The sequence below is a fragment of the Rhinolophus sinicus genome, linkage group LG10 (assembly GCF_036562045.2).
Source record: "Rhinolophus sinicus isolate RSC01 linkage group LG10, ASM3656204v1, whole genome shotgun sequence".
NCBI classification, from domain to species: Eukaryota; Metazoa; Chordata; class Mammalia; order Chiroptera; family Rhinolophidae; genus Rhinolophus; species Rhinolophus sinicus.
In genome coordinates this window covers 67,149,861-67,163,539 of record NC_133759.1, presented here as the reverse complement: position 1 = coordinate 67,163,539, position 13,679 = coordinate 67,149,861, and the positions used below count along the sequence as shown (strand labels likewise).

Below are 13,679 nucleotides of genomic sequence, written 5' to 3'. Positions count from 1 at the left end.
TTGTTGTAAATTCCACAGGAGATTACAAGAGGAATTCTCCATGCCACCATTTCTGTGATGTAATCCTCAATATATTTCTGATTAAAGTGAGTCTATCTATCAATAGATCTCTACTATTCAGTTTATATCTTATAAATTCACTATTCATACCATTTGCCCATTTTTCAGATTGGTTGCAATAATTTTTAAAATATTTATTATTACTTACTACTCAACTTTTGTTGATTAGATATTATATAATAATCTCTCAAAATGTCATTTGCTTTCATCTTTTCAAGGTATTTTTAAATAAATTTATACATCTTTAATTTCATTTATTTAAAACTATTTGTGTGTTTCTATATGATTTGTGTTTTGTATTCTCTTTAACATTTTTGTTGGTTCCAAAAATATTATCCAATAAAATAGTCCTTTAAAGTTGGATATTTTTCAAATATATTGTCGTATTCCAGTTAGCCTGGAGCTATCATCAACACTGAGAAAAAAGATGTGAAATGGGCCTTGGGGGTATGGCTTCCCATGTGGGCAGCACCCACTAGGTAGCTGAATCACTCTGAGGGCTGACCACAAGGGTTGGCCCTCTGTGCCCTGTGGGTGGAGGACTCAAAGCCCCCTCCCTACCCGTGGGCTCACCCAGGACAGCTGGGTGCCCACAGCAGAACAGGAGTCAAGGAAATTTAAACACTGTGTCAGGGCACCTGAGGAAGTGGCTGGGCAGCTGCCTCACATGTGGCTCCTGGCGCTGGTGCTGCCTGTGGGGTTCCAGCCACAGAAGCAGCTCCCCAGGGCATCCTACAACCCCACCTGGACAAGGTCAGCCTCCTGTGCAGTCCCTGAGCCAGGGAAGAAGGACAGGGCTGCTGGGAGAATGTTCCCTGGCAATGACTTTCAAGCACCCAACCTGAAACCGTGGGGAATCCCAAGGTGGCAGGAGGCTCTATGGCATGGGCTCTGCCGGCCCAGCAGTCAGCTCACTGGGCCTATTCCTGAGGGCCTGATGGCCTCTTTCAGGGACAAGTCAGACTGCAAAACTCAACTGACAATTATGGGCCCACCAACCTGGAGCCCTTGGTGTGGGGATGCAGGATGGAAGACCCCAGACAGGTGCAACCTGAGGTGGCCTGGAGATGCCATGTGGGCAGAGGAGAGGCAGAATGAGCATGGCATGTTCTGGAATAACAGAATCTCTGTCCGAGTGGAAGGTTCTGTGGGGACAGCTGTGGGGACAGGCTGGTGGACTGCAGTGGTCCGGGAGTGTGGGTTTACAGCAGGAAGAGTCAGTGGGATGGGATACAGGGGTGAACTGGAAGGACAGGGGGCCCCAGGAGGCTGAGAGAGAAATAAAAGTGCCCACCGCCCAGCCTGGTGTCTCCTTGGGCCCTGATCACCTGGGCATGTGCCCTCCACATCTGGGCAGAGAGAAGGGGAAGCTGGGGTGTCTGTAGGGCTGTCACAATGAGGGACAGCTGACGGTGGCCCTCACCTTTACCTGGTGAGTAGAGAAGACTTGTGGTCTCCACACATCCTTGGTAGACCTCAAATGGCCCAAGGCATCACAGATCCAGGAAGAGGAAGGGTTGAAGTGTCCATGAATCAGCCTGGAAATCCCACAGTGACAGTCCCTACAGTCCCAACCCCCATCGCCTCATGCCCCTGAGATTCAAAGGGCTGATGTTGGGAGAGGTTGCTACAGTCCTTGGAGCACTGGGCAAGCAGTGGGTGTTGGGAAGTTTCCCCTAGATGTGGGATCAGCCCTCCTACAGAAAATTCCAGAACAACAGAGCCTTGAATTCACTGGAGTTGAAGAATGAAGTTTCTAGGGCCTACCCTTGTAACCGCCGACCATGTACAGTTCCCTCAGGATCTGAGGGCAGGAGGATATGGGGAAGAGGGTCTTTCTGGGTGGCTCTGGTTCACCATGGGTGGGAAGAGGGGCTTCCTGACTCAGAGTTTATTGCCCCCCCTCTAGGTCATAGGGTGCCAGTCACATACATTAATTCTAAGGAAAGAGAAAAAGGAGGCTGTGTTGTATGCCAACTATAAATATATTTACACATATATACACATATATACATGTATATATGTGTATATGTACATATACATATTATATATACATATATGTATGCCAACTATAATATAATATATATATAGTACAGGATCTAGAGTTCAGCATAAGGAATAGAGTCAATGGAATTGTAATAGATAGTACGATGTCAGGGGGGCAGTAGATTGGGGGCAGGAGGTTGTCACTTTGTAGGGGGTGAAACGTCTGGCTATTGCATTGTTTTGTGCATCTGAAACTAAAAAGAAAAAAAAGAAAGAAAAGAAGGCTGTGTTGAGATGTAACTGTGCCCATGAAGTCCAAGCCCAGAGATGGGTTGGGGAGGAAGTGCTGGAGTGACTCCGGGTTCCTGGCCAGAGGGATATGCTAGGAAGTCTCACCACACTATACCCTCCAGCAGCTCATTTTCCTTTAAGAACATGTGTGGGCAGGGATAGACCCTTGAGACTCAGGATGGTAAGGCCGGCCAAGTTCCCCTAACCCAGAGGGTGTGGTCAGGTGACTCTCTGAGGTCGTTGGATGTCCTCCAGTGCAATGGGAGGTGTCCTAGCTGGGATGGCTCTGTGCTTCTCTTCCAGGCCAGGGGAGGGGTGGAGAAATCCACGTGCTGTCCACTGACAAGAGGAAGGCCTGGTCTACATGCCCTGGTGGCCAGGGCATCCTGGGTGATGAGTGTGGAGGGTGTGGGGCTGGGAGGCCCATGGAGGGACATCGGGGCTCAGAGGGGAGGGCGTTGGCAAGGGGACGCCTCTGCCTCACGCACTCATGCGCCATCACAGATGCCACAGGTCCAGGAGCTCACACAGGGGCACTTATTTCTCACAATTCAGGGAGCAAGCATGGTGGGTTTCTAAGGAGGGCCCTCTTCCTCGCTGGCAGATGGCTACCTTCTCCCTGAGTCCTGCTATAGAGGGGAGAAGGGTCTGGTCTCTTCCTCTTCTAAGGGCACCAATCCCATTCTGAGGACCCCATCTTCCTGTCTACATCTAAACCTCATCACCCACCTCCCAAGGCCCCACCTCCTAATACCATCAACCACTTCAAAGTATTGATTTGGGGGAAAAAACAGGCATGCCATTGCAGTCAGTCACAGCCTGAGGGGTGCAGGCAGGTGGGAGGGATGAAGTGGGGCTGGTGGGGAGTGTGTGTGGCCTGTGGAGTGAGCAGATGGTCAGAGTGGGTGGGCAGAGTATAGGGCCCTGGATGTCGAGACCACCTGGGCAGGTATCAGGTAGCCATAGCAGGGTTGAGTGGGGGAGACCATTGCAGAGTGGGAGGTCATAAAGTGAGAGGCTGAGAGTGGGGCAGGGGTCAAGTGGATGCAAAGTTCTCCACCTCTTCCAAGCATGAAACCAGGAAAGAGTCCACCCAGGGAAAGATGGGTGGTATGGAAGTAACAGGTGTGGGGAAGAGGCAGTAATCAACTTTCAGGACACAAGCAGGGGAAGCTCACAGGGAACAAACGGGAATGAGCAGGTTGGAGACAGCAGGAGGCGTGAGAGAGACCTGGGGAGTCTCAGTCAAGGTGGACAACTCCAATAATGATTCTGCTTCCCAACCGCAGGCAGACAGAACACTTTCAGCTTCCTGAGTGTGAAGAAATCCATAGACATGTGAAATTTGGGAGCTCACAAAAGTGGTCACAAGGTTTTGGGACAACCCCATTCCTGGCCCCACATGCCTGTCCCATTAGAGAGCTGACCCGCGTGGGAAGGAGAGATGAAAGGGTGACAATGCCATCTCTTTATAGATTTGAGCCTGTTGTGCAGGCACCCTTGAGTGTACTTCTTGGTCCCCATCCTGGTCTGTTATCAGCATCAGGGCTTGTCACCCAGGCAGGCTCTGCATAGGGAGCGGGAGGTGGCCCTGGATCGTACATGCTCCATGTGACCAGGTCTGCGCTGTGGCTTGTGACTAGGGACTGCATGCTTTTGCTCTATGGCTCCCCAGACTAGTACCCATGAAACCAGGGAGAGCCAGCAGATGTGTTCATGGCAGACCCTGTGGGTGCCCTGACAGCAGCCACGACCCTCTCATCTCCTCTTTCCTCTCCCACAGCCCCCTGCTCTTCCCTTTGGGGCTTGACTTGTGGTCCCTGAGACTGTAAGTCTTCATATCCAACTTCTTGTTGAGAGGCATTTGGTGATCCTAGGCCACTGATGGTGTGAATCCCAGGGCCATGACGCTAGTCCCAAAGGGATCCCTTATGATCATTGAGAGATGGGGGTAGGAGGGCACATGCTGGCTGAGCAGGGAGATGCCAAACCAGGCCCCTTCTGTCTGTGTCCTCCAGATAACATGACAGAAAGATGTTGCGGTCCCTTCGCTGCTGTGAAATAGACCTCAGGCCAATCTGGTGTCACCCTTGCCATGTGTCTCCTCTGCAGTGAGTCGATGCCACCACTTTCTATCTTCCCTGACATCCTACACTTCCTCAGGAAGCCATTCATCCATTCACCAAACATTTATAAGCACCTGTCATATGCCAGGCATCATGCTAGCTGTTAGGAGGGAGTAGTGAGCAAAACAGACAAATGCAGTTCTCATAGAATAGATGCCTTATTCAGAGGCAGACGCTGACGCAGTCATCTGAGCACACAATTACAGACTCTGAGAAATAGGTTTAAAGAGACAAGGATTCAACAACAGCAGGTCTGACTCAATCCTGGTGAGGAAAGAAGGGTCAGGAAGAGCTTGTTGGAGTAAGTGCCATGTAAGCTGAACAATGAAGAGTGGTGGGAGTTCAGTAAGTTCTAAGTTCTGAGTGGGGCTAGGGGTGCAGGGCCTCCTGGAAGAGGAAACAATCTTTGAAAACCCCCAGAGGGTGGTGATGGAGAGATGGGCCTGTACTCAACTCAGGAGCTGTTTGGAAGGGCAGGGGGAGGGACTGGGTGAGGCAGGCATGAACAGATGTTGCAGTCACAGGAGAGGGAACACCACAGGGTGGTGGCCAGGGGACTGGGTTTGGAGTGAGTGCCTCCAGGACGTACGAATTGACTTGTCATGTAGGGAGCTGGAGTCAGAGAAGAGATCTGTAAGATAGACATTTGTGGATGGAGCCACTGATACACGCATATATTTGGTCATGGAAGTCACAGGCTTGGATGAGATCACCTAAGGAGAAAATAATTGTATTGAATCAGTCAGCCACTGCCATGTAACAATAAAGCCCGAAATCCCTGTGCTACAAACCAACAAAAGTAAATGTAACATTTCCATCCAGGGTCAGCAGGGGTCAACTATCAGGCACTGTGCTCAGCTGGGTGGCTCTGTTGATCTCAGCCAGGTTTGTCAGTGCAGTGTCAGGTTGGCAGCAGGTGGCTGGGTTTGGGCTTGCTCAGCTGGAGTGGCTCTGCTCCACATGTCCCTTGTCCTCTAACCAGTGGGTTAACCAAGGCATATGTGGCTCATCGCAGTGACAAAGGCACAGCAGGTTGGGAAGAAACATGAGTCCTTTAAAGACTCAGAAGGGGCACTGTCATTTTTGTCTCATCATTTTTGTCAGAGCAAATCATATTGTCACACCCAAAGTCAGGAGGCTGGGAGATGTCCTTTACTTCTAATGGGAGAGACTGCAAAGCCCTGGGCAAAGGGCATGGGTTCAGGAAGGGGTGACAGGCCCCAGCCCCTGAACGCTGTCTGCTCCAGCTCTCAGTCTTGGCCAGCACAGTTTATGCCCCTTCTGCGCGATAAGTATCTTTTCCCCATCTTGCATATCAGGTCCCCCAAGTCTCATCTCATCAGGGCATCAGGCTTGAATCTGGGATCTTGTGGTTTCCATCCCACAGAGGCTCCTCTATCTAGGTCACACACCTTGGGACTGAATGATAAGTTACTAGCTTCCCACGTGCTCAGCATCCGTGAGGAGACAGAGAGTGCATGACTGCAGTCCGGTCAGAGAGGACTGGGACACAGGGCAGTCACAGTCCCAGGCAGTTCTGCAGCCCCCCGGACAATGTTTCCAGGGCTTGCTCCCCGGGGGAGAGGCTACTCCCTGATGTTTGTGACTTGGGGCAGCTCCCTGTCCATTGTTCCCTTCACTCTGTCCCCTGAGATGGCCTTCCTTTTCCATGTGTTCATCACTCGCTTTGGCCACTTCTGAAGGAGACACGGGACATGGCCATGTGCTCAGCGAGTTTCCTGTCTGCAGAAAGTCAGTGGCCCCACAGGCCTTTCTCCGCTTTGCACCATCTCAATCATTGCTTCTGCCAACACAGCTCTTTGAACCACTTTGTGGGTTTTGTATGTAGTGGATTCTAGCTTAATCCAGGTGTCAAAACCACATGCCCATTTCCTCAGGAAATAGGCATCTTTCTGTCTATGTGATCATTACAATTTTGAGGGTTTCAATCTGCTGAAGGACAGTGCCTCAAGCATCCTAGAAGCCTGTCTGCAGCTCGGGAGTCTACTTGGCACCCTTAATCCTTGCAGAGGTCCTGACAAGGGATGTCACTCCCACAGTCTGCATGTGGTTTGTACTACATGGCTGACTACACCTGCTATGTCCCCAGTCTGTATTTCAATGGCCATGACCTACATCTGATCCTGGGCCCTGGCTTAACACTCCCACAGGGTTTGTTTTGGAAATGAGAGCCCTTGAGAACCTTGGGGCCCCCTCCCATGTGTGGTTCTTTCCTCAGGGCATCCCCACCAAGACACACACACACACACACACACACACACACTGCCCAGCTGGGGGTCAGAAGGGGAGTGCACACTGAGGAGATGACAACAGGGAGAGAAAAAAGAAGTTGGAGGCAGCTCTGCCGTGGGGCAGGGGCATCCAGTCTCTGGGCACCATGCCCAGGGCCCATAGATGGGGAGGGGAGACACACCAGGCTAATGGGAAGGGTAACCCCGAAGTGCCCAGGGGTCTGCCTGAGACAGGGTCATCTCTGGGCACCTGGAGAGAACAAGGTCTGGGTCCTGTGTCCTCCACTCTGGGAACCTGTCACCAGGAGGGGACGCCCCCAGTGTGGAAAGCCTCAGCTTACTCCCCTGTGATGTGGGGCACATAGGCAGGGTGACACCAAGAGTCCCGTGACCTGCAGGAGAGTCTGTCGACCTGGTTCTCTGTCACGACCCAGGATGCCCCCAGTCCCTGGAAAGCGCTTTCCACTCCTTGAAGTTCTTCTGAGCACAGGGCAGCCTAGGAGCTTGGGGACTCAGGACCTGCATCATGCAGAATGTGGCAGAGCAAAGGACCACTTGCCCAGGCACCAGGGACATATTTGTTGGGGACTCAGGCTCCTCATTTAGAAGTGGGGGAAATCATTGCAGTGGATGGCGTGAGAGGCCCTGTGAGTGAACTGGACACATCAGAACAGTGGAGGGAAAGAGGGGAGCCAGAGAAGCTTCTGGGGTCCCTCACATCCCCCTGGAGCCCACAGGTGCAGTGCCTTTCCCCCTTGGGCCCTGATGAACCAATTGCTTTGAGGACCCCAAACACAGCGTGTTTTGATTTCTGATTTTCCTGCCTGGGGCTGCAGTGTTGGAGCTGACCACCAGGGGACACTGTGCTCAATGGCGTAAGGAGCAGAGAAGGGACCCCAGGGATCATTCTGGGTGTCCCCTGCCTCTGATCAACATGCATCTTTTATTATTAGAATTCAAATAGTAACAAGTGTTGGAGAGGCTGTGGAGAAAAAGGAACCCTCATACACTGTTGGTGGGAATGCAGATTGGTGCAGCCGTTATGGAAGGCAGTGCGGAGGTTCCTCAAAAAATTACGAATAGAATTACCACATGACCCAGAAACCCCTCTCCTGGGTATCTACCCAAAAAATTTGAAAACATTTATCCATAAAAACATGTGTGCTCCAATGTTCATTGCAGCTTTATTTACGGTGGCCAAGACATGGAAACAACGAAAATGTCCTTCAATAAGATGAATGGATAAAGAAGTTGTGGTATATATACACAACAGAATACTATTCAGCTGAAGGAAAGATGAAATAGGACCATTTGTGACAACATGGTTGGATCTTGAGATTATAATGCTAAGCGAAATAAGTCAGACTGAAAATGCAGAGAACCATATGATTTCACTGATATGTGGTATATAAATCAAAAACAACAAAAGAACAAGACAAACAAATGAGAAACAAAAACTCATAGACACAGACAGGAGTTTAGTGGTTACCAGAGGGTAAGGGGCGAGCGGGTGGTAGATGAGGGTAAAGGGGATCAAATATATGGTGGGGGAAGGAGAACTGACTCTGGGTGGTGAACACACAATGGGATTTATAGATGATGTAATACAGAATTATACACCTAAAATCTATGTAACTTGACTAACAATTGTCACCCCAATAAACTTTAATTAAAAAAAAAAAAAGAATCCATCTCCACAATGTAAGTTGTTCAGAGACAGGAGGGGACTCTGAGACCCTCTCATTATTCCTTTAGCTATTATGCCCCCGCACTCACCCTGAACAGGGTTGTTATGCCTGTGATGTGGGTTGCTGACAGGACCCATATGGTCCCTGCCCTCTAAGAGCTCCAAGCCTGGAGAGAAAGATGGACGAAACTCGAGGACAAATCCATGTGAGAGAGAGAAGAGCAGGGGCTGTAGGGCAGACCGGAACCCCAGGGTGGGTCCAAAAGGCCTCCAGGGTGACACTTAGGCTGTGACCAGAGGGACCAGAGGAGCCAGACCTGCACAAGTCTGGGAACAGAGTGCCGGATGAGGGAGCTCAAAGGGGCAGAGAATCGGAGGCAGAAGACAACTTGGACAGAGAGGAGGTGAGGAAGGAGCCAGGGTGGCTGCAGAGCTGGGAGCAGAGGAGGGCAGGGCCAGAGCCAGGCCTGCAAGGATGGACTGGTTGTCTGCTGTGTGGCAGCCGACCCCTAACCGAGCACTTCTGGGAACAAACGTTGACCGTGTCTCAGTCTCTGTGACCAGATGCCTGGCTGGGCAGAGCTGGGAGCCTCTGCCTCAAGGTCTCCAGGGAGGCTGTTGAGGAGTCAACTGAGGCTCAGCAGGGGTGGAGTCTGTCTCCAAGATTATGCATGGGGTACGGGCAGGAGTCAGTTTGGACGGGGGTCTCAGTCTTTTCTGTCTGTCGGCCTCAATCCTCTGTCAGTTCTTTGCACTGGGGCCTCATAGGGCAGCTCATAATATGTGAGCATGCCTCTCCAGATCATGGGACCTGAGGCGGAGAGAGACTCACAGACAGAGAAAGAGACAGGAAGACAAACAGATAGAGACAGAGGGTAAGAGACAAGGAAAGACAGAGACAGAGAGACTGAGGGAGCCAACAGAATCACAAACTTTTTATAATTCAGTCTTGGAAATGACCCACCATCATTCTGCCCTTTCTATTCCTTGGAACCCAGTCACAAAGTCCAGCCAGCCTGGAGAGGAGGGGCTCACACAGAGATGTGTGACCTGGAGGCAGGCACATGGGGAGCCACTGCGGGGCTGCTCACCACATTGCCAAAGAGGAGGTGATTGGCCCCAAGTCTAAACATAATGGGAGCCCCTGGAAGGTTCTGTGCCAGAGGGTATGCTGTTGGAATTTCATTTCATTACCACCCTCCTGGGACACAGGTAGGAGGGCAGTGAGAGGCCCGGGTGCCAGAGCAGACCCAGCCTGTGGGCACTGTGTTCTGAGCTCCAACCAGCACCCATGTCATCACCCTATCATCACATCTGTACCCTAGTCATGTGACCCCAGCCCAGGGATTCCAGACACTGTAGGTTTTTATAGTTATGATGACAGCCTGTGAAGTAGATGCTAGAATGACCCATACTGTGCACATGGGGACACTCAGGGGAGGCCCTGAGAGCATGTGCTTCTCAGGGTCACATCATGGGTGAGGAGGAGCAGCCAGCTCTGAACCCAGCTCTGGGTCCTCAAAGCCGGGGCCCCGGCTGTACCCAGGCCTCCCTGGGGCTGTGGGGTGCTGTGGGAGGGGCTGTGTTGGTGTAAGTATATGGACACGGCGTGGGGGGAGGGTGAGCATCTCCAGCCCCGAGAGGCCTTGGGGAGCTCCTATCTGAGGAGGAAGCCCAGGTAGGGGACCCCAGGCAGTGACATCACTTCCTGATCATAGAGCCAAATAGAACCTGGAACCCCGGTAACAAGGCAGCCACATCCTGGAGAGTCCCGTACCCAGCTCACTTGGCTGGAGACGCTGCAAATAGTAACATGTTTCCTTGTTGCTCCCCCACATCCAGAGGCAGTGGCCTCAGGAAAGCCCAAAGTTCGAACCCTTTCCCATGTTTTAGACACTGGGTGAGATCTCACCCCAGATGCCTCTGGCCATTTTCCTGGAAGAAACCAAAGGTAACACAGGGAGGCCCAAGGCAGTCCAGTCCGGACCAGGTCACCACTCTGGTCCCGTGTGTGTGTGTGTGTGTGTGTGTGTGTGTGTGTGTGTGTAAGAGGGTTCACATGGAAAGGGCATACCCTGAGCAGGAGCAGGCTGAGGAGGGCTCAGAAGCCTGGGCGCTGGTTGTGTGCAAACCCCAGGTCAAGCCTGGCTGGGTGGATGTGGGGGCAGAGCAGCTCTGCCCGAAGTTCATCCCAAGCCCTCAGTGGAATGTCATGTGCCTGGGATGGAGGTCTGTGCGGACACAAGCCTGTGCCTGATCTGGGAACACAAGGTCAGGAGGGCAGAAGCAGCAGCAACAATGACCAGGCAGGGCTCTGATGCCTGCACACAGGCCGCCGGCCACTGTCACTGCAGAGCTCCAGGCAGGGCATCAGTGATGAGCTAGTCAACAGGGACACCCACTCCATGTCCCCGAGCGAGGGGCAGGTGCACCATGCCATCAACAAGGGTCAGCGCAGGCCCTCGGTTAGTGTTCATGGTTATGTCTTCAAAACCAGGGCCCAGGGAAGGCCCCCAGCCCAGACCCCGCCCAGGCCACTCCCCAGGGTTGCCCCCAGGGTCTGCTTGTAGGTTTTCACTTCAGGCGCAGACCTGGAGCTCAGAGCTCAACTTCCATTGACTCTACCTGAAGACCTGGATCCCAGGGAGGCAGAGCCTGATGGTGAGCAGGGCCTGTGGGAGCTGCCCGTGAGTGCTCAGGGAGGGCTCTGTGCCAGACACACAGGGCGGAGCTCCACAGGCTGGGCCAGGAGCCAAGACGGGACTCAGCCCACTGTCTCGGGGCCTGCACCCAGGGAAGGTGTCCTGGGGTGGGTCCCCGGGCTGTGGCTTCTCTGAAAGGCTCTGTAATGGCTCCTGGGTTTGCAGTGTACCTGGAAAGGCAGGCATGTGGGTGATTTTTCTCCTCTCACAGCTGCAGCACCAGCTCAGGAATCTCAGCACGTCCCAGGTGCAGCTCCTGTCCCTCCTGAGGAGCCCAGTGCAAGGCCAGGAGCCAGGGCAGCGACAAAGGCACCTCCAGCCACTGAGGACAGTCTGCAGGCACTATCACCATTAGATGCAGCTGCAGCTCTGGGGTGGGGGCGGGCATCTGAAGGGGATCCCAGAGGGACCTGGGACTGGCACAGGATTCAGCACCCCTATAGGAAAGATGGTCACCTGCACCAGCTCTGGTTCCTGCAGGGGACCTGAAGCTGTCACTCCACCCAGCACCCCCAGAGAAAAGACCCTCACCATCACCAGTTCCCATGCATGCAGGGGACATGCAGCTGTCACTCCATCCAGGAACACTGGAGGAAGAACCATCACCTACACCAGCTCTGGTGCCTGCCGGGGATCTGGAGCTGTCACTGTGCCCAGCACCCCTGCAGGGGTGGTTGGCTGTCAAACATCCTTCAGCTCTGTTTCCTGTACCACACCTTCAGCCCTATCCCCCACCATAACATTCCTTTTCTTCCCATTTATTATTTGCCTTTTTTTCTTCAATTTTTTTTTTCATATCTACATGATCTCCTACATTTACATATTACGTTAATGGTGATAAAATGTAAGAACCATCATTCTAAATTGTACATTGATGAGCATTTAGTACATTTAAAATACTGTGCATCCATCCTCACTATCTAGCTGTGAAATATATTATCTCCCAAAAGGAAAACCTGCACCCAAATCCTTCACTCCCCATTCCTTCTGCCCCCAACCCCTGGCAACCCCAATCTCTTTTCTATTTTTGTTCCTTTACTTGTTCTGGATCTTTCCTCTAAATTGAAGCATAGAATAGGTTACCTTTTGTGTTTTCCCACATAATTTTTGAAAGGACTCATGAATTTTGGTCCCTGTTTTAATTGGAAACAGTATTTTTGTTTTTAAAACTGAAACCCCAGATGGATGAAAGATTAAATGAATAAAACAAAGCCCTTTTAGTAAATATGTATGTAATCTTGGGGAGACACCACTGTTCTACATGTGACATCAGCCTCAGAAGACAGACAGGAAGCAGGTGGCTCTTCCTGTGACCAAAACAAAAGCAAGAAAAACGTAGAAAGTTCAATAAACAAGCCCCAAACCCCAAAGCATTTTTCACAACCAAAACCAGAGAAAGGTTTAACATCCTTTGGTGAGAAAAAAGAAAAGAAACCTCTCAAGTATCAATGTTTTTAGAATGACTAAGAGCAGACATATGCAATTCCAACAAGAGGCAACACCTATGGCCAGTACATGTCAGAGACGCCTGCCGTCCCTGCTGGGGACACACAAATGTAAACAGTGTAGAGATAGCATCGTCACCATCAGACTGGCAGGGTCCTGGTCTGGGGGTGACCAGTCCTGGGGACAAGGTGAGAAAGCAGAGGCCCCAGCAGATCCCTGGGGAGAAGTGGGAAAGGACCCTCTGGGAGGACAGGGCACAGGACCTGTCCCAGGTCCACAGGGGCTCCCCTCCCCCAGCAGTGCTCACTCTAGGAGGTGACCCATAGAAAGGCTTGCACAATGTTTCAAAGATGTATTTACAAAAAGACATTCCTCACAGCACTGGTTCAAACAGCAGGAAACTGGGAAGAACACTAAGGTCCACGAAAGGGGCTGGGATGCACTCATCCTTGTCCACAGGGACAAGTGACGCTGAGCAGCCGCTAACGTCAGTGCAGGGTGTCCAGGCGCAGACAGGGTCCTCAGGGTCCTCTGAAGTGAGTCACACTGGACCCACTGTGTGCAGCCGGGATCCTGTGTCTGACACCACATGGACCATTTCCGATTTCCATCACTGAGCTGAAGGGGACATCTGCATCCCTAAATCTTTCCTTAGGACGGGTCCCTGGAAGTGCAGATTCTGGGTCATGATGTAAACATGGCTTGAAGCTGTTGGCTGCAGTTTCCTACATCCCAGGTCTCCTGGTCCATTTTGAGCCTTGTTGGGGAGAGCAGGGCACTGAGACCCTGAGGATGAGACTTCAGGGGCGGAGGGAGGACATGCCAGCAGTGGAAGTGATCAAGGTACCTGGGAGTGACCCCTCCAGCTGGAAGTCTGCACCCCCAGCCCACACCTGCCCTGCCCCTGCCCCACCCCCTCATAACTCACCTGATCAGCCTGGCCTTGCCATCCGGGTCAGGAGAGGGACAGCCTGGACACCCCACCTGCTCCCTCTCCCTCTAAGCTCAGGACCCTCTTCGCAGTCAGGAAAACACATCTAGGGTAGCTATCATGGGGACCACCCTGAACAGGCTGCATCCAGGTGAAGGTCTCAGCTGCAGCAGCAGGATCCACTTAAGCTTATGTGAG

General features: G+C 52.0%; 1 long non-coding RNA gene across 2 annotated transcripts; it reads right to left on the bottom strand.

Moving 5' to 3' along the window:
* Window positions 1-12,887: 12,887 nt before the first annotated feature.
* LOC141567114 (uncharacterized) lies at window positions 12,888-13,679 on the bottom strand. 2 transcript variants are annotated; one of them, XR_012489507.1, is made up of 2 exons: window positions 13,479-13,679; window positions 12,888-13,397 (listed from the first exon to the last, which is right to left on the bottom strand). It is a non-coding gene; the product is annotated as an uncharacterized LOC141567114 (long non-coding RNA). The 2 variants fall into 2 exon arrangements; XR_012489508.1 differs by having other exon boundaries at window positions 12,888-13,307.